This window comes from Pyxicephalus adspersus, chromosome 11, assembly GCF_032062135.1.
Source record: "Pyxicephalus adspersus chromosome 11, UCB_Pads_2.0, whole genome shotgun sequence".
Classification (NCBI taxonomy): Eukaryota; Metazoa; Chordata; class Amphibia; order Anura; family Pyxicephalidae; genus Pyxicephalus; species Pyxicephalus adspersus.
The window spans coordinates 41946202-41967743 of NC_092868.1; the positions used below are offsets into that span (position 1 = coordinate 41946202).

At 38.0% G+C, this 21542-nt stretch overlaps 1 long non-coding RNA gene across 2 annotated transcripts; it reads left to right on the forward strand.

Annotated features, from left to right (window-relative positions):
- Nucleotides 1–3860: 3860 nt before the first annotated feature.
- On the forward strand, nucleotides 3861–17604 carry LOC140340851 (uncharacterized). Of its 2 annotated transcripts, none has more exons than XR_011922748.1 (3): nucleotides 3861–4049; nucleotides 6932–6965; nucleotides 14934–17604. It is a non-coding gene; the product is annotated as an uncharacterized lncRNA (long non-coding RNA). The 2 variants fall into 2 exon arrangements; XR_011922747.1 differs by lacking the exon at nucleotides 14934–17604 and adding an exon at nucleotides 10120–14383.
- The last annotated feature ends 3938 nt before the right edge of the window (nucleotides 17605–21542 follow it).

The window sequence follows — 21542 nt, forward strand, 5'->3', positions numbered from 1 at the left end:
GTGTATGTAGCTTTACTTTGTGGCTCATTCTTTATCTCAGAAGCTGTTCATAGAAGTTGATAACAGCCTGCCTGACAATACATATCTAAAACAGTCAAGGAAATCTGATATGGAAAGCATATATAAAACTGTGAGTCATAATTTGTGCTTTTAGGCAGTTATTGCAATAACATCTCAATGGCTGTAGTTTCCCTTTAAGAGAAAAGTATATTGTATTATCTTATCTGAAGTGCGGAGGCTTTGTGAATAGCCTTCTGTGTCCCATTTCTAGATGGATGAGGATGGTCATTGAATATAACAGTCACTATGAAAAACAAACCAAAAATAAATTGTTTTCCAATGTAATGATTAACTGCTGTTTATGAGCCTCCCACAATATTGTTATCTACAATAAAGAAATAGTTTCCTTTCAGCAGCACTGCCAGACACAGAGGCTGCTTCTCATCGATTACAATCTGCAGGATTCTGCAAGAATAAAGTGGGCCAGTCATCTCACCATCTCTCTCTTTGCTGCCTTGTTCCTTGTTTTATGATTTGTTTAAAGCCTTTAATACCCACAGAAATGGCGCTCCCATAGAAGGTGGGTATGTGATCATATGTATAGGCGTTGAGTCACATAATAGTAGCTGAGGAGGTTTGGGAATTAACATTTAGGCAGAAGTTGTGTCTAACTCCAGTTTAGCTGGAAAGCCAGTGATTGTACAAAGGGCAGGCTTTAGGCTAGGTACACACGTGCAATGGTTCTTGTTTGATAATCGGCTCGGGCCGATATCAGATGAGAATCTTGCATGTGTACAGGGCTCGTTGTCCATCATCCAAATGACCGTCCTGGTGGATCCACAGACGATGGACAACGAACGATCATAATGGAAGTGAAGGGGAAGAGAGCACAGTGGGGTGCCACTCTGTTGTTCTTCCCTACCCTCTCCATGAAGCAGAAGGGTGCTGTATGTACAACACTCATTCATGCATCGTGCAGTCCTTAGTCATTGGAAAGCATCGTGAAAGATCCTTTCCAACATTGCACGTGTGTTCATAGCCCTAGACTTGTACTATTGGCATCAGGTTGATATGAGATTGGGAAGATTCTAAGTAGTGACAGGTGCATTTGACTTGCAGTTGACCTTCTTTTGACCTGCTTCAAGACTTGAATTGACTTGATGTAGGAATGTAAACCCATGTGATATGCATAATATCTATTGTTAGGAGCCCTATGGGTAAATCTTTAGAAGAGCACATAAGTTGATTATAAATATGCATTGTGAAAAGTTGTTTGCCTGCTTGTAGGTCTAGTCTTTAAAGGTTCTGTTTATAATGCCCAGTAAAGTCATTGTAAATAGATATTTGGTCATAATTATTTTATATTAATATTAAACAGGATTTATTTAGCGCCAACATATTACGCAATGCTGTACATTAAAGAAGGGTAGCAAATCACAGACAGTGACACAGGAGGAGGAGAGGACCCTGCCCAGAAGAGCTTACAATCTAGGAGGTGGGGGAAGTCTCACACAATGAAGTATGGAGTGATGGGAAGTAGTGGGGGGGTTTATGTAATTATAATTACATATAATTACCTTCATAATCTTTACTGATACAGCTAAAGAGCAGCTTCCTGTAATGTGAGCAAGCACCAGAGTCTGACCAATACACTGCCTTATGTAACAGCTCAGACTGCCCCCTCGCTTCCTCAAGGCTATGGGGGAGTTAAACCCATAGGGAGGGTTCAGACCTGTAGTGTGATCGAGTGGCCCTGCGTAGTTCCCAACAGTTGCCACCCACTCAGCCACTTGTACCACAGTGCTGGTTTCTAAAGAGCCAGCGTTTTGAGAGCGAGCAGCAGTAAGCCATACTGAAATGCTTCCTGTCACCACCATTAATTTTTAGGGAACTGCTGCAGGTAGATGCAACATGGACCAGTCCACAACAAAGCATTTTCCTGATCGGCTGTAAAGAAAACTCATCCTGCACCATTTGTAAAATGTTAAAATGCCCATACATACTCATCAAATGCTCTAAAACTGCTTAAAATGCTTAGAAAATGCATCAAATGTTCCCATTAAAACAACATGCATGTTTAGGGGCACTTACCACAGATTAAAAACTGACATCATGTTTCTATCCTCTAAACCCAGTCCACATTGCTCGGTGTTGTATGACAAGCCAACAGCATAAAGAAATAAAGAAGCTGAATTGGACCCCCTCCAGATATCATAGAACCCAAGCAGGTACAAACTATATTCCAAAATTTTGCATGGATATCTTACTCAGGGTAATGTGCAAGGACCCCTGATGATCTTCATCAAAAATAAAAGAAAAAAAAGAAACGCCACATCCCGAAGGTATAACGCAAGAAAGTGGGACTTTCAAAGGGCTTGGATATCTTACTGTTGACATATAAATGTAATAAGCAGCAAGGAAATAAACACACCTTGGCATATGGATGTAACTAACTGAGACATTAGACAAGTTGTATATATATCGGCCAGCTGGAAATAAGATGCTGGGAAGAACAAATTCTATGTATCTTTTTTGCAGTTGTTCAAAGTGACTTTGTTCTCATCCTGTGCTAAATGTCATAAGGATATTGGTGAAGACGTCAGTTATCCTCCATTATGATCCATGAGCCTAAAGCCATCATACACATCCAATGGATCGATTGTTGCTGGAAACAATATGTTGTCATTGTTTCCAGTGATAGATGAATAAAAAAGCACTGTACACCGCCTGTTTTTGAGGGGGTCTTTCTTTATTCCTAATATATATATATATATATATATATATATATATATATGGCACAAAATATTTATAATACAGTTATACAACCAGAACATTATTTCAATTATGATTTTCTGTCCCGTAATTATATTTGCATATAGTTTATACAATGAATATCCAACCTTTACAATCTTATACATTTATTTTGATCCATGTTGTATTGACATTCTATAGACGCATAAGCCTCATATATATAAAGTTCAGCTATTAATATCGATTTCAATACTCAAGTATTAATAATAATACCGTGCAGTCTAGTTCTACACTCATGCATGTATATGTATATACTTCCTTGTCAGACATGCATTGCACTTTGATACGCATGTTCATACCTAAGCTGATATTGATTTACTTGAACCCAAATACATGTTATGTTTATATGCAGTTACATTTTGCAGTCCATAAGTACGCTGAGGAAGCCAACACAGGCGAAATGCATCGGGACATGATACTCAACCATTGACTTGTAAAGTTCTTATACATCAGGAAATTTATATGTCTAGTACATCAGTCCCATCATATCCACCTTTCAGTTCCGATTAGGGGATGGGACATCTATTTATCATGATATGTTATGAATATGTATTGATTGTGTGTTATATGATTATGAATATGACTTACCACACTTCATAATTTGCCTACAAACCCCATCATCTTCTCGTCCTTATTTTCCACTGTTACATATTTCTGGGGTAGGCTTGCATAATATTTTGAAACCCCCTAAGAGCAGGAAGTTTCCATTTTCCTTCCTTCACTTACCTGCATATATATATATAAATATTGATAACCAAGAGTCTGTATCTCCGACACGTGGGGCCCCATGTTAAAAAGCACTGAGCATCTGTCCTTGATCAGACCTCCTTCTTTTTACTTGTCAATGCATGCTGTACATGAAGATATTATTATTAATGAAGCAGAAAGTGCTCCTGCCTTGATGGAAGATTTCACTTTCCGTTTGCGGAATGTCTGATAGATGTTTCACGTTCTACAAGCCTCTTGACATCGAGCCCACAATTAAAGTGACACGGATTGTCATATCAAAGTCTAAAGCTGATTATTTAATGTACTCGATCAGACAAACATCCTGTTTTGTGTCTTTGCTTCCTTTGAACGAGAAACCATTACTGGAAGCTTATCTGTTCCGCTGAGAACAGCGGGAGAATGACAACACAGCTGTTTGAGCAATATCGCAGAGAGGGTCATATTACTTGTGCCCCAGTTACCGGGGAGGTTAACAACGCTTGGCGCATTACTGACGCATCGTGGAACCGGTAAAAGGCAGATTTTGTTTTTTCATCGAGGTTGTAATTAACAATTGTACAGCTCAGTGATGCCGGGGCAACCTGTAGAATTGCATAGGCAAACTCTATTACAGTGGTCACCAACCTTTTAGACCTTATGGGCCACTAAATTTATGGACTCCGTACTGCGCATGCACGGGGAGCCGTATGTCACTCAAAGGGGAAGAAACTTCCCCCATAATGACGTCATGATGCCAGAACCTGCCCACTCTCCCATCGCAGGTCTGAACCTGCAATTTATTATTATTATTATTATTATACAGTATTTATATAGCGCCATCATATTACGCACCGCTGTCCAAAGTCCATAGTTGTGTCACTAACTGTCTCTCAAAGGAGCTCACAATCTAATGTCATCAATGTAGTCTAAGGTCAATTTTTTGGGGAAAGCCAATAACCTTACGTTTTTGGGATGTGGGAGGAAACCAGAGTACCCGGAGGAAACCCACGCAGACACAGGGAGAACCTGCAAACTCCATGCAGATAGTGTCCTGGCCGAGATTCGGCCCTGGGACCCAGCACTAAAAAGACTGGAGTGCTAACTCCTGAGCCAAAAGGAGAGTGTGTGGGTTGCGTCCAAAGACACAACTGGCCCACCGCCCTGAGTCTGCGATCCATACGGGGGACATGGACCACGTCTCTGGCCAGTGCGCCCTCCCAGCTGAGGTCTCCTTCTCTTGACCACACCGCACTGATCAGAACCATGGATCACCAAACTGGTGCTCTATTAGATACATGGACGGAAATAGGTGCAAAGTTTTCCTCCCCAGAAGGCCCCCATAGTCTCCTTAGCCACAAGAAGCCCCCAAAGGAGACTCCAAGTCAGTTCAACTGGGTGGTCCAAGTCAGTTCTGCAGCGGGGCGGATGTTGGCTACATCGGCCATCGATCAGACGTGTGCACATGATCCATTTACCTAATTTAAAATCATTTGGAAAATATCAATTCATTTACAATCTTGCATCACTCAGTATAGAACAAATTTCAGCACAAATCTAATCACAAAACAATAGTATGCTGTCATCCCTAGCTTCGTACTGCTTGATACAAAGCTATGAAGACATTGATTACTCACAGCTCCCATTCATGCTTGATAAATAATTGTTTAAGCAATTTTTTGGTCAAAATCAATCAATCAAGGTCCTAGGAATTCATTGATTTCTGTAGAAATTGAATGTCTAATCAGTTACATATAAACCTTGCATACTGTATATCTAGCTTTAGGGTGAGCAATCAGAGGCCGGCTTGTATTCAGCAAAGAGGTCTCATGGCGGGTTATTTTATTCAGACAGCACAGCTATATCTGTGTGAGTCATGGGCATTGTGGAGATCATGATAGATAGAAGGGTTTATCGTTATATTCTAGATATACTTGGGTTTGTAAAAGGATTATATTCTAAAGCTGAACTCCAGGCACGTATAAAAAGAACTTGAAAATAGAGCCTTATATAAATATGATTTTCAATACTGTATTCATAATATACTTTTTAAATGGAAAAGGAACTCAAGGAGATGATCAGTTGTGTGGCATTGTTTATGTGCTAACAAAAATTATGCTGATAACGAAAGCAGAGTGAAATACATTTCCTAGTAAGCTCTATTTTATTTCACTGTACAAGCACAAGCTAGGGGAAGGCAAGACCTGTAAGTGTTAGGGGATGATGTCAGACCTTTTCAGAGAGACCACTGTTTAAACAGATAGCAAAAGTCCCTCTATGCATTATATTGGCAGGAGTGAGGCTCCAAGGAAACTGAATTTACACACCCTTTTCTGTATAATCTATTAAAAAAAAAAGTTTCCATGATTTATAAATCAGAAAATAAGAGAAAAACACAAGCAAAGTTAGTATACAAAAAAAGTTGGTAAACAAATAATGATACAAAAAAATCTTCCCAAACCCAGGGCAAGTGTTTGGTTGGGTCTCGTGCTGCTGTGGATGGTATTTGTGGGTATGTGTGAATAGAAAGAAGGTAAAGAAGGAGAGGGGGCAATAGTGGGAGGGTTAACCAAAAGGGGGATGGGGTAGATATTGGGAAATCATGGATAGGTAGGGGCAGGGTTGTTTTTAACTATTTTGGTGCCCTAGGCAGGACAAACTATTGCCTCCAAAAACAAACAGAACAGGCCTGATTTATTAAAGCTCTCCAAGGCTGGAGAGATTACACTTTCATAAGTGAAGCTGGGTGATCCAGAAAACATGGAATGAATTTCTTAAAACTATTTGCTATTTGCTAGCAAATGTTTTGACTCCTGGACCAGAGCCATCCTAGGTTTGCTGGATCACCCAGCTTCACCAATGAAATCAGGGCCAATGTATGTGTGTCAAACCCCTACATGCATATATACACATGTATGTAAATATATTTAGATACACACAAACACGAACACGTTCTCGTACAACACCAACTCCTGCCACACTCTGCCACAACTTCCAGCCTTCTCTTCCTAATAGCTACCAGAAGCCTCATTGGCTGCGTCTGTCCCCAGTAGTGATGATGTGGAAAAGGGGGAAGAAGGGGTTCGTTGTCCCCCCCGCCCTTCCCTGGAGGTCCAACACAACTTTAATTTTTTGGGGTAAATAACTAAATAATCAGCTGGGCTTTAATAAATCTCAAAGACATCTATTTATTTGTTTCATCCATCATAGCTCCCAGTTTTTTGTATTTATTTATTTTTTTATTTTTGGGTGTCAGTATATAAAATAAAATTAAACATTTCATGAAAACTTTTCCATCGTATTATTTTCCATGGCCCTATAAACCAAGTCATGTTTAGGTGTTCAGCATTTCTTGTTCTATGATGCCTCGTCACTAATTTGTCCTCTGATAATATTTTATCATCTGCAATTACAGATCCGTGCATCATTCTGGGACCTTTGGCTGACACGTGAGTCAAACATATAGATAAATATTCAATGTATTCAGGTGGATAAAAAGACACATCAGTCCACAGGGCAGTGAATCACACTGTCAGTTGCTCAGCAGTTGGTTTGCTTTGTTGTGTCCTAAGGGGAACTTGTGTGGTTTAATACAATTAGCAAGGCTAAAGAACACCCTATTCTGCCGGTTGATTAATGTCCTTTCAGCTTCTATAAACCATAAAGGCTCTCAAGAATCGCACCGCACAATATCCAGCAGGGACATGTGTCTTGTAAAGTAGATCATCATAGTAAGACCTTCCTTATAGAGATATCATTTTAAATGCCAGCTGCAGACTGCAGTTCATGGTGATAAGTTATTTAAACTGAAAAATGAAAATTAACAGAGGAAGGAGTTTTCTGCTATTGCACGGGTTTATCACAGTGCCTCCAGATTTGCCCAGGGGATGCATGGCCCTTCAACTATGTCCAGCAAGATTAGAAAAGGTCAATACGTTTAGGCCAACAGCCCCATTATAAAAGAAGAGGAAAGATTAGAATCAGTTAGGAAAAGTTCTTTAATTCTGATTGATAGATCTTTGAGGCACTTTTCCTTGTGCTGCTGTTTTTGTATGAGTAGTCCCAGAAATAAGGACATCCGACATACGGATGACTCCTAGATCAGAACCAGGCTTCCCTGCTCTCTCGTGTGCAGGACGGAGGCTTGTAGGGGGAAGGGGGTGTTTTGCATGACTTGCAGAAGAAATCTTTTGCTAAACACAGCTGAGGTTGTGGGTGATCTTAAGCTACGTACACACTTCCAATTATTATCGTTGGAAAACGAACGACGAACGTTCATGCACGATATATACGAACGATCGTATAGCACCGATCCTGCACATAGAGTTAACGACACGATCGTTCGTAGATATTGTACACACAATAGATACGATCGTTTGAGCGATAGAGGAACTATGTGCACGACAGGAAAGTGAACGGACGTTCGTTCATCACGCATGCTCTGAACATGGACGATCAACGAACGACCGTACACACGAACGATGTTCAACGATCGTCGTCCAATCCGATCCGTCGGTCCGGTCGTTCGTTTCCAGCGACTTTCCTCGTTCGTCGGCGTCGTTGGTTACTTTTTTACGAACGATTTTTTGCCCAATCGATCGTTCGTCGTTCGATTGGAACGATAAAAATTGGAAGTGTGTACGCACCTTTAGGAGCTGAGCTGATCTGTAACATCTTGTAACTCTTTAATGACCAAGATAAACTCTGCACTGTTTATTTTTGCATATCAAAGCACAGCTTGCTCCAGCAGTTAATGAATGTCTAGGTTCCATAACGTTTTGGGTTTTTTCTTCCTTTGTTTGTGATTAACTCACAGTGAGGATTTTATACAGTAACTGACACCATGCTGCCTAAAAATATGTTGAGACAAACATCTGTCCAAATCGAATTTATTAAAATAATGTACCTGTTCTAACTTACATACAAATTCAACTTAAGAACAAACCTACAGTCCCTATCTCATATGTAACCCGGGGACTACCTGTATTGAATATTGGAGCTTCTTTCTTTACTTTATTTTGTGGTGAATTTAAGACCAGTGATTACTTTTTGCAGGGCTATAACACGGTAATTACAAAACAACTGTGCCAGATAGTTCCATTTGGAGTCAATTTTGACCTGGATTTGAGATATTCCAACCTCAGAATGGACCCGAGAATTTCAGCAATTTAGAGATCAAATTCTGAGTTCGTAATTGCCACTTGACCTCAAAAAGGGGGCAGGCAGTGCCTTCTGCTAATAAAGGGTAACGTACTTTGGAAAAGTTCCTTTTAGAAAAAGTTAATTTGGGAAATGTGCTTTTAAGAAAATGCTTGGTAACAATATGACTGTTACCACGTTCTAATTATATACAGGCATTTTTCCCATTTTTGCTGATAAAATTCACCTGCACCCATTTTTAAACTGTTAATCAAGCAAAATTACAGCAACTATTTCTAGTTATACACAGGCAGATATTATATTGTGGTAGTTAAAAATTATTCAAAAAGATAACTTTAGTCCTCATGCTGCCCAAGGTTCCTAAAGTTGGCTACAGAAGCTATGTCTAATGATTTTTCACCAAAAAAAAATCATAGTAATATTCTGAATTTCAGAAACTGGTCAAATTTCTTAGTGATGGTCATGGATGTCATTGAAATCCACACATTTTAAATACTTACCACCATTGGATTCATTTAGGCCAAAGAAGGGGTAAAAGATCCTAAATTTATGGCAATAGAAATTACAGTTATGAATTGTCATACAAATAAAAAAAAATGTTTATAGAAATGTGTCCCTCATTATGACAAAAAACATATGCCCTAACATAACCCCTAAAAAACAAAAAACTAAAAACAAAAATATAATAACATAAATTGTGTAAAGTTTATTAATATCCTACTCGTATAACCACCACAAAACAGTATTTTACATGAGGGCACACAATCTGTGTCTATAACAATGTACAAGTTTGCTTAAGTGACTTATAAGTTATGTATATATATATATATATATATATATTATATATATATATAATATATTATATATATTTATATATATATATACACATATATATCCCAATAATGCAATGAATTCCCAAACAGATACCCAGGCCTATATTCTACAGACAAATAAAAGCCAAGTTGGAGATAAAGAGCTGTTAATGAATGGTGTATCTTTAGTAATATGAAGTATCATCATTGAGCATGACCTCTGGATCTCATTTGTTCTATGTAATCTTAGTTTATACAGCTATTATCTGTAGAAAGTAATATGACCCTGTTAAACCTGCTGAAAATGTTGCCTTCTATGGGATCCAGGGAAGAGATAATTTGATATATCCAAGTCTGTGCAAATTACACATCCCAGCAAATACATAAATAAATCTAATATCATTAAGTACATACAATTTTTTGCCTTTTGCCTTTAGAAGAACTAAGGGGTCTCTTTTTGAATGTTTTCACCAAAGATTCACCCAACATTTATCTGAACGTTATACATTTTCTAATTAAAACCAATGGGAAATTTTGTACATTTTGGGTAAATCTTGGATGAAAACTTTAGACCACTAAGATCTGTACCCATCAATGGTTTGTATACTGGTAATGTTGTCTTCTTTTGTAGGAGAAGCAAGAAGAAAAAGAAAGACAATTGTTAATGTTTCATTATGGAAGTACTGAAAAGGTTTTCATCTTAATATTTCCCTACAACTTCTCTACAACTTGTCTCTACAACTTCACATTCATCTTCAGTCTAAGTTCAGAAACTTTATTTTCTAATAAGGAATATTTTAGTTTTTAGTCTTTAATTACTACAACAAATATTTAATCTACCACACTATTTATATTTCCTGTTGTTTTAGTTCACTATCAGAATCTGAATTTAGCCAGAAGAGTTTTGGATTATAAGGGTATGTGCACATGGAATTTCCTGTTTATTGTTAGTTGTCATTGGCAGTCTACAGACTGTGACCAGCAGTATCTTATGGATGTGAATCAGCTTTATAGAAATGGTTAGTTGTGTCCATTGTATCACTGCATACATTTCTGTTCTAAACAGAATGCAAGTATAGATGACTATTTCATGGTGGATCTATTATTTGTGTATGTGTGGTGTGTTTTAGAGATGTATAAAACTCCTAAAAGCAGGACTCCAGCCATTTCAAGGAATACCCTCCAAAGGTTGAATTACAAATCCATGTTATTGCAATTTTCAATAAAAAAAATGTAATGCACTGTTAAGCTTTCATGCCTGCAGATTTTAGAAATGCAACCCTCATGTATGACTAAAGTCAAGTTGTTTTTACACCCGCCTTGGTTGTCTAAGAAAGAAAGCAGGTGTAGAAACGAAACATTGGTGAGAGCTTCATCTTCCATATATAGGGACACTGGATGTACAGCGGAAATTGTAATGTGCTGCAGAAGTAAACTGTGTTTTTTTTTTTTGTAAATGCAATGCCATGGATAATACATAAAATTATTGGTAAATTATCTTAACATATCTAATAATAAAAAAAAAAAAACTGGAGTGCTGCTTAAAGAGTCTCCTTACTGTTCCCAATGTCTCCTGCACCACTTCACCATACGGTTCCTACGGTGTATCTACCCACACATATAGAAAAAAAAAACATCCCAATATGCAAACAAATGTTCTTTGTCAAACCCCCTGAAGAAGCCAACATGGAAACTCATCGGGACTCATGGGACGTTTTCTCCTATTTTTCTTTTTATACCTAACTAGGGATATCACTGTCTAGGGTACAGCAAACTTTTTTGGCTACTAGGCCATTTTAGGAGGTCAAGAAGGCACACTAGCCGGACTCTCTCTGAAGTCCCGCGCTGATGTCTCCGCCCCCCACCAGGTACACCCCTGAATGGAAATCCCCCTCCTCCGCATTGCATACGGAGGAGAGGGATTGTCCCCTTACCCCCGCAGCAGAAATGTTAACGCCGGTTGCAGTAAATAGGGAAGGGAGGTATAACAAGGAGGTTCAAGAGCCAGATTCAGCTCCAGAGCCGCGGGTTTCCAACCCCTGCCAGCCGGGATTAGGCTGAATCGACCAGGGGGGGCGTTAGACCGGAACGGTCTACTGGCTAGGATGTATCTGGCCTATAGGCCGGTGTTTGCTGACCCCTGATCTAGTTCAATGGTCCTTTTTGCCTTGACTTCATATATGGGAAAGACCGACTAAAATGCTATACAATGAATTATATGTATAGCTATTTTCCAAATTGTTCTTTTCAATATATGATCATATTGCCGCTTATTGGCTATCTTTGGTCTCTTCTTTAAAAAAAAAAGAAAAAAGGGCAACAATAAAAAAAAACATTATCCTAATTTTAGAAACACTGGGCCTGAATCATTAAAGCTCTCCAAGGCTGGAGAGGATACACTTTCATCTGGGTAATCAAGTTGGGTGATCCAGCAAACCTGAAATGGATCTGGTTCATGATTCAAAACATTTGATAGCAAATTATTTCAAAGAAATCCTTTCCAGGTTTGCTGGATCACTCAGCTTCACTGATGAACGTGTATCCTCTCCAGCCTTGGAAAGCTTTAATAAATCAGGCCCAATGAGTCTTGGTGCTGCTCTCTCCCTGGCACCCCATAGTAATTGCAGCCCTGTATATAAATATTTTGCAGGCATCAATACCTAAAACTCTGTCCATAGCAAAGAGGATTGTCACTGGCACAAGAGTATTAAGTATCAGTAAAATGATATAAAATTGGACGCACAGTTGGCTCAGTAGGTAGCACTCTTGCATGCGCAGAGTCCTAAGCTTTGCATCCCGGCCACCATCCACAAGGAATTTGCATGTAGTCTGGAGTATCTCACATCCTGAAAAACATGTTAGGTTAATTGCCTTCCCAAATAAACCTGGCAAAAAAAAAATAGCAGTAGAAGTGTGCCTGACATTCACAATAATATTAAATAACTAATAAAATAATCATCGCCCAAAGGATAGACTTTTTCATCCCATTTCACTACAATGATTCCTAATTCCCCCATCAGTTCCTAATCTCACCACAGTGATACCTAATTTTCTCCATAATTTCTTAATTTGACTTCCAAAGCAATTAGTTTCCAATTTCCCGTTACTCGGGTCATGCGCGGCTTTAGGCAGAGTTTGGGATAATTGTGTTTTGATACATGGCTGTATTATGTTTTATTGAACTTGTATTTCATCTATGAATCACATCCACTGTTCTGTGCACCAGAATGAGCGATATATTAAAAGCAACCTTTCTGTAGTGACTGTTCAGCCTGAAATCAAACATGAGCAGGCGTATAATACATTTGTATTACTCATGAATTTGGCTCCATTTGTCTGCATCAGCCATCTGTCTGCATTAAGAGGATTTGTCAACAGAAATATATAATGGAACAAATGCATTATTTTCATGGTAAATCTAATAGGAAATGATTGCTGTCTTTAGATATAGCCGGCATTGGAAAGCTGGGATATGCTGAAATTATATACAGAACCACAATGTATGAAAGGAACTCCATTGGCTTTTCCATGTCAAAGATGCTGAAGGTTTTTTCATATATATTTTATACATAGATATACATCTGTGTAGATTGGGAATAAAGAAATTGTGGTGTTTTTGCTACATGATAAATTGCCTTTCTTATATATATGTTTGATTACAAGATAATTATGCAAACAACCTGAAAACTCATCCAAGCAATATTTTTCAACCAGGGTTCCTCCAGAGGTTGATGGGGTTCCTTGAGCAATGAGCAACTTGGATCTCTTGGATCAGTTTAACTGACACCAATGATCTTTTTTGACTATCTGTAAGGGTGGCATTCTTCCCAATGGCCAGCAATGTAAGAGGAATTCTGACAGCCACATTAATGTACTATGAGCTGTGGGTATCATAATTATAGAAGGTGTTCTATAAAGACATTGGGTTCCCCCATGATAAAAAGTTTGAGAAACTTTGTATTATAGTGTATGACAAGTCAACACTTTTTAGATGAATGGAAGACTCTTCACCTCTTGTAGAGAAGACATAACATGAAATTAAAGTAAATCTTTCTAAAATGAACATAATTAGAGGATTTTTCTTTACTTTTTGCTTTGATAAAAACTTGAATTTTATGGATTTTGACAATGGTCACCAGGACAAATGTTTTTTTTTCTCCCCGCAAGGAGTGATTAAAAATGTCACTCTTCAAAAATGTGTCTTTATGTGCATTTTAAATGTGTATGTAAAGGTTTTGGGGATCCCTAAACTTTCAATTTGGGAAAGATTGGGGTATCATTTTAGACAAATGAGCACAAAACATTAACAATTTGCATTCTTTTAACATTGGCTTTCTTTGCAACTCTCTGCATATAGACACATAACATCTCAGAGCTGCAAAGGAATATTATGCTAGAAGATATGAGCTGGGATCAGGCAGCTTTAACACCCAGCAGAGTCACTGCAGTGAATGCAGGCCCTGCTCCGAATTACATTTAAACACGGCTACCAGCCAAATATTTACCTTTACTAGTCTAGGAGTAAATGTATTAAGATAATAACAATTCATATGTATAGACGCCTTGTAGTGGCCACAGGTTCCTTGTTTAGTCTCCAAAGTGATCACAGTGTCTCTCTTTAGATTAGGTCCCAATATGTGTACCCATCATATAAATGTGAAATGGCAGTCCATTGAATTTCTGGTCTTTAACACTGTAACTCCAGCATGGGGTCACACACTCTCTTTAAAAGGTGTTCTGTTGTTATAATATCACAAAGCCCCTAGACAGGAAAAGTTGTCAGATAATATTTTTATTTTACATAAAGCTGATGCATTATTCCCTATAATTTACAAGAATTTTTTTGAAACAGGATTTTTATTAAGAAAATTTTAATAAACAATAACAGAAAAAACAGAGAATGGACAATATATAAACATAAACATAGTGTACAGTATACCGGATAATTAACAGTACATCAAAAAGGATCATACAAATAACATATTCAAAAAATAGCAACACAATGTAAACCAAACAGTATAATCCCATATGGTGAGAAAGTAAAAGATAATTTACAAGAAATTATGTTACCAAGGGATTGCATTGGATCCTTGTTCCTCATTTCCTTGTACCCCAATACTTTAGTGTGCTATCCTTAAAATTGGAACAATATTGAAGCCAGCAACCAGTGTTTTTTGGATCTTCTGGACTTTACACACACCACTGACAATGTCTGGTACTGACCTGCCCATCACTGATACCAGCCTATACAAGTCACGCATAGTTATGGGCAAATAACATGAAAGTATTAAATTATTTTTTGGGAAATATTTTTAATGAAAAGGCATCCTCATCACAGATATTTGCTAATGTAATTCATAACTTTATGAAATGTTTAATTTATCTAAAAAAGGGCTAAAAAGTCAACAGTTTATTGACTTGATCCTTCTTCTAACCTTCAAACAGACAAGCTACATATATTAAAGAGATATTAATCGGTAAGAAGACTCAAGGTGTGCAAGGCTGCACAGAGAACCGTGAGCTCAGCATATCTTGGAAAGAAAACGGAATTTGCTGATTCCAGAGTCACAAGTAATTAATCTCAGAGGACATGCTGTCGTTACTGAAAACCAAAAGTGATGAATCCTCCCTCACACAATTGTTTTATCTTTCCAGCAAATAAGAAGTCTATAACAGAAAAGCAAAATGAAAACACTAGAAATCCACAAATGTATTTCTTTTAGTAAGAAATATCCCTGGTTCTTTTTTTTTTTGTTTTTACAGATAATTAAAAGATAATTAAATATGTGTATTGAAATATTGACAGGTCTTTCTACTAGATCAGCTGTTCTGATATTGGTGCTGTTAGAGTTTGGTATGGGGCTGCTACTAATTAAGTTTTTTTGGTGCTGGCATCTTCCCCCAGTCCATTTCCAATCGTTGGCCAACTTGATTGACCAGGCCAGAATGACACATGCACACATTCCCAGCAGCCGATAAGCCAGAATCATATACATTATAGGGATGACTGCAAACAGGTAAGTTTGTTTTATTGCAGAAAAGACACCGCATGACCTTCTGCAATAAGGAACCCATCAGCTTGCAACATTTTTTAAAGATAATTTATCTTTCCAGTTCTGTGCCGAGGAATCTGTTGATGATTCATCTACAGGTCTGGTAACTGCTGCATGGCTCCTGAATTCAGTTTCCACTCTCATATAGGCTATATAGAAAATATGTCAGTATATAAATCCAAGTAGCTAACATACAGTATATGCGAGGTGCTAGGGGGTTTGACCTCATGTTTCACATTTAAATATACTGTCATATACTCAAACATTTAGCAAAAACATACGTTCTTGGTTCTCATATATTGCAATACATATTCAAGCCGGCCAGCTGAATCAAAGTGATCCCAATCCAAGCAATTTCATCTGGTAGATTATACCCCTTTTCAATACGGGGGGAGGTGGATAGGAAGGATTACCCAATAAGACAAAGAAAGTTAGGTTTTACAAGAAAAGTTGAAACTAAGGGCGGGCATGAAGCATTTCTGGCCACACTTTTGTGCTCTCTGTTCTTATTCAGAACTTTTACTAGCTAATCATTACACAACTCTAGCAAAATATTTGGTACTGTTATTTTTATGCTTACCTATGAAATATATTAACGTATTGATAATTTTATATAGAATAATTTAATTTAATGTCGCTCAAACTTCTCAGCAAGCAGAGGTACCTCCAGCAAAGCATGTACACCCTTCCATCATACTACACAGCAATGGCATGGATTCTGAACCAAAAACCTACACCACTGAACAAACCAGGAGGTTCCATCCTTACTAAGATTAGGAAAGTGTGTGTTATATACTGAGTAATTCTGCAATCTGTGTGGTCAGATCTCTACAATCTCTACAATGCAACTGGTATGTGAATATCAAGTAATAAACTGCTTAGTCCTCTAGAGCAGCAGTCGCCAACCAGTGGTCCACCAAAAAATTTTAGTGGTCCGCAGCTCTGGCCGGAGCGCCCCCCAGTGGGGTCAGGAGAAGGACCCCTTGAGGGGTCGCACTGGCCAGAGCCGCGGACCACGTCTCCCGTACGGATTGTAGGCTCAGGGCGGTGGGCGGGTTGTGTCTCTGGAGTGGGGGGGTTGGATTCTAGCATTATGACATCACTCTGGGGGGAGTTTCTACCCATTTGAGTGACACACAGCTTCTCACGCATGCGCCATCCAGAGTCCGTGCATTTAGCGGTCTGTAGGTTCAAAAAGGTTGGCGACCACTGTTCTAGAATTGCTACCTACAAGTCATAGATATGAAATACCTGTATATGTTATTTCATATTTATCTTGGGCAAGAAAATTCCCTCTGTGACTTTGAGGCTTGACAGCCACTTTGACAGGCAGAACCAAACCCAGTAGGAATTGCAAAGCAGGAACAGATATTGACAGACTGGAGGCCATGACAGGCAGCATGCTACAGTAAAAACAAATTAGCAGCTAGATAGTAATCCTGCACAAACCACTAGTTTTGCCTTATAGACATAAGAAATTATGCTAGTAATTGAGTCTAAGAACAGCAAAAACATATGACCAAGGTAAATTACAGGTACCCTTATTTCCTGCCTACTGTGTGGGCAACATCCATTATCTACAACCTCACCAGAAGAACACAACAGGAAATTTAAATGGGATCAAATGTCCAATTAAGGTGTTTTGATAAATAAGTTGCACGTCACTCTCTTACCAGAACGTATACCTTCCAATTCTTACAGAAACCTCAGCTATCCCAAGGACCTTTTGAATATTAGATTTCCAATTCCAATTCCTTTTGAAGTTCTAGATTTTATACTTTTAGGTCACCAATGCAATGTTGTAATGCTCTCAGTGTATCCTCTGAGGAAGCCCATCTGGCGACACGCGTCGGGTTTGAGACATTTGCATACACGTTTAAAAATAACTTAGTTGATATTGTATAGATATCAGGCATTACTTCCCAGTAGTATTGAACAAGGACTTGCCTATCTGTGTTAAATGTAATGTGCTGGAATGCAATATACAAATATTGGTTTATTTTATTTACTATTATGTAAAATTGTGTGACATTTAAATATATGCTTCAATATTTGCCAACAAACTCCAGTCTTTCCTGTCTTCCTTAATACAATGAAAGATGTTTATTATGAAGAACATACCAGACAATAAATAACAAACAGCATAAAGAAACCTCATAACAGCAGATTCAGATAGATCTGCAAGTTGTAGAAGACAATTTAAGTATCCAATACACCAATATGTACCATTATGTTGATGTACTTTGTACACTTGTTAGACCATAAAACCTCCAGCCAACACTGCAACACTACACTTTTTAGCCTTTTTAATTGTTCAATATTGTTTATATTTTACTGTGAAAAAGTATTAAACACAAAATAATGTATCCAGTTTTTTAACAAGAAAAAATCAATTAAGAAAAAAAATGGATTTTTTTTGTTTTTATCTTTTTCCATAAAATGTATTAAAAAATACTGAAACCAGAAAACAAATGGATTTTTATACTTTAAAAGTTTAGTATAACTTCTAAAAGTTCAGAAGTAGGGAATTAGGCCTGTGATCAGCTCAATCTCATTAGGATCAAAACCAGTTCTCCTGTACTATTTTCATCAATGTAGTGGAAAGTTACTGAGTACTTCTCATAACAAGTCGTGTTGACATGTGTTTGATCTGCTGTTCACAAAACAGATTATGAGGCTGTGAAGTCTCCTGGGACTCATGTTAGCCACTAATAGGACACCATGGGACCTGCTTTAGTCAAACTTGGCAAGGAAGCCAAGAACATTGATTAATAAAAAGCAGAACAAAACTGGGGCAAATGAAGAGATTGCCTATAGTAACCTGATCCCCTCTTTGCTTTTCAAATGAACGATTCCTAATAGATTGCTATGATGTGGTGAGTTCTTTAGGAAACTCTTTGATCGTCAATTTTCAAGTCAGGTAAGAAAAAAATTTGGGTTATATACATTTGTAGCACACTGTTGTTCACAGGAACAGTTTTAGCTAAAATTAGGCCACAGATACACAACTTTTCAGTTCCCTGCAACCCTGCCTTTTGGCAATTGGAGGCCATGGGCAACTGTCCACCCTGCCCTACCCTAACACCAGCTCTGGGTGTCCAGCAGATCACACTAAGGTCAAAGCACAACATCACAACCCTAGGGGATTCTGAAAAATAACCTGTACCTGACATTGGATTACTGACTACACATATACTAGCAGCTCTTGGGTCTATCAAGCTTAGGCTAGGTACGCACTACCAATAATTATCAAATAATTAGAAAACGAATGATTATGACTGATCAACGATTATGCACGATTATATTTGAACGATCGTATCGTGCACAATTCTGTACATGCTGTAACAATACGATCATTCATATATAATCCATCAATAGTGTACACTATAGATACAATCGTTTGAATGATGCAGGGAGTGACATGTAAAGGAGAAAGTGTATTGCAGAAACATGCACGATCACTGAACGACTGCACACACAATAGATAGTGAACACTTGTCAGCCAATCAGATCCGCGGTGGCGGTCGTTAATTTTCAACCACAATCCTCGTTCGTCGGCGTTCTTGGTCAGTCATGGTTACCTTTTTTGTGAACGATTTTCGGATGTTCGTCGTTCGTTTCCAACGATAATTTTTGGAAGTGTGTATGTAGCTTTAATCTGTAGGCATACCTTGGAATTGACATCCCTTGCTGGACAGTTGTATATATGAAGTAAAGATGAGAACAACCTTTAATTTACCTCCTAACTATCTGAAATAAGAAATGGACACCTTGCACCCACCATGGACCGGTTGAATTTACCAATATATTGTATGAACATTCAACACCTGCTTCTCAGGTATCAACAGTCAAGGCTTCTCCAGAGTGGCCAGACATATGAAGTCCTATGCATTTCACCTGGGTCACCAGACCAACGTTTTCCTAAACTAATCCTATAGATAAGCTTGGGGGTATCCCTGAGGAACCCATGGCTACCCCCTCAATTTTTGTACATTCCAGCTCTGCAGCTACACACTTCATAAATTCAACATTCAAAAAAAACAAAATGCTAACTCCTTCCACATAGGTCGACCAAGATTTGTTATTAATATTTCTCTTTTCTTCTCGTCAGGAAATACTGCAATATCCATCTCAGTGCAGTAAAATTATAAACGTTACATAATGCACCTGTATAAAATCAAGTGTTTATTCCTGTATACCCTGTGGCAGAACCCTGCCTCATCTTAACGTATCATTTCCCCTTTTCCACAATGAAGAGCTTTAATTCCAGGAAGAATATGACATTCTTACACACTGCCTCTGCTGGGGTAAAATAGTCAAACATTGTATGCAATATTCTCCTCTTCAGAAGCAGAAGATTAGGAAGAAAGGCTCTCATCTTCTCCTTTAACTAGGTTTCAAACGGACACTCTTTCCACCCAGCACACTTTTCTTACTCCTCAGAGGACCACACTTCCTCCTAAACTCCACCCCTGCTTAAGTAGAAATTGCAAACATGTTTCCTATAGGCCCCTAGCTCTTCTTACACATAAATTAATATTATGCAAACAGTGGTTCCTAAAGAAAGTCAGTTGAGTGTTATGCCTTTAATGATATATATCTGGAGTGTTTTATTCTCCTTATATGGCAAAGTATTTTTTATTGCTCTGGTTTTAGTAAATCAGCCCCACTTAGTGTTGCCACCTGGCTGGTATTTTACCGGACTGACCAGTAAAAATATACTTTGTTGCCATAGGAAAAAGACCATGGGGTGATATTTTTCTCAGTAAATGTTGCAATCCCAGCTCCACTGGGCCTAACTGATCAGCAATGGTGAAAAAAAATCTATAAAGTTTTCAGCAACAATTATTTCTTGTTTTACCTTGTGCATTCCAAAGTTAAGGAACATAAAATAGTAAAGATGTGGTAGAAATGCATGTGATTTGTTTGTTTTATAGAACACATGATTTTAAAAAGCAGTTTTTCTGTGTTTTCTGCACGATTTTTCAATTCTTGCCTTATCAAAAAATGTAAAAGTCTCTTCTGATATACCGTGTCTGCATTTTTATTATGTGTGTTGTACTGCATTACAATTATGTTCTGTGGACCTCAAAACACACATTAAAGCAGTTCAATTAATGTTGTCTGCATCTTCTACAACATACTGCATTGCAGCACGGAGATATTAAAGGGCCCCAGTGACAGGTATGACCCTGTTATGTTAGCTAAAAGTTCACTGTAGTAGCAGAATGTGAATATTGCTAGGAATCCCTTAATGGGAATACATCTATAGGTATGTTGATGTGAAATCGTGTTTTTACATTTAATCAGATGGCAGCCTAAATGCCAGAGGCTTTATTTGATCATCTTTGCATGCAATGCAAATGCACCTTCAATATGATGTCACATATTCAGAGAAATGAAATGCAAACAATGCCAAAAGTGTGATCTGTTTATCAACACTTGATTTCAAGCCCAGGTAAACAGCCATGTGCACTAGCTTTTAATCCAATTTTTATTAAAATACCTAATTTTACATACATACCTCCCAACTTTAAAGTCTACTTACCTTTTGGTTTAAATTGGCAACATATATTCCGGGTGCATTGAACCGGCAGGTGTGCTCCTTCCCCATCTGATCATGTTTCATTAGTCTTTGCTCAGTTTTGTCAAGTTCAAAAAATTTGTATAGTGATCTGAAGCCCTTTGCACTGTGGGTTCAGCAGTGTTCATTAAAAAGATTATGTTCCACTATAAAAGTATTTACAAATTATCATTACCCAGAAACATTTTAAGAATTATTTGTCGTTTGCTATCAGAACTCATATAAATGCCATTTGCGTGTGTCAAGAATATAAATATGAGTGATCCCAGGTGTTAAGCCTTGGAAAGCGGAAGGGTTTTAAAATTCTCTGTGGTCTTGGGATTACTCTGGAAGCCAACTCTCAAGAAATAGTTGTCTAGTTGCTAAGCATCTGATGCTCGGGTTAAATGGGCTGCAAATAGAATTCATCAGCACAAT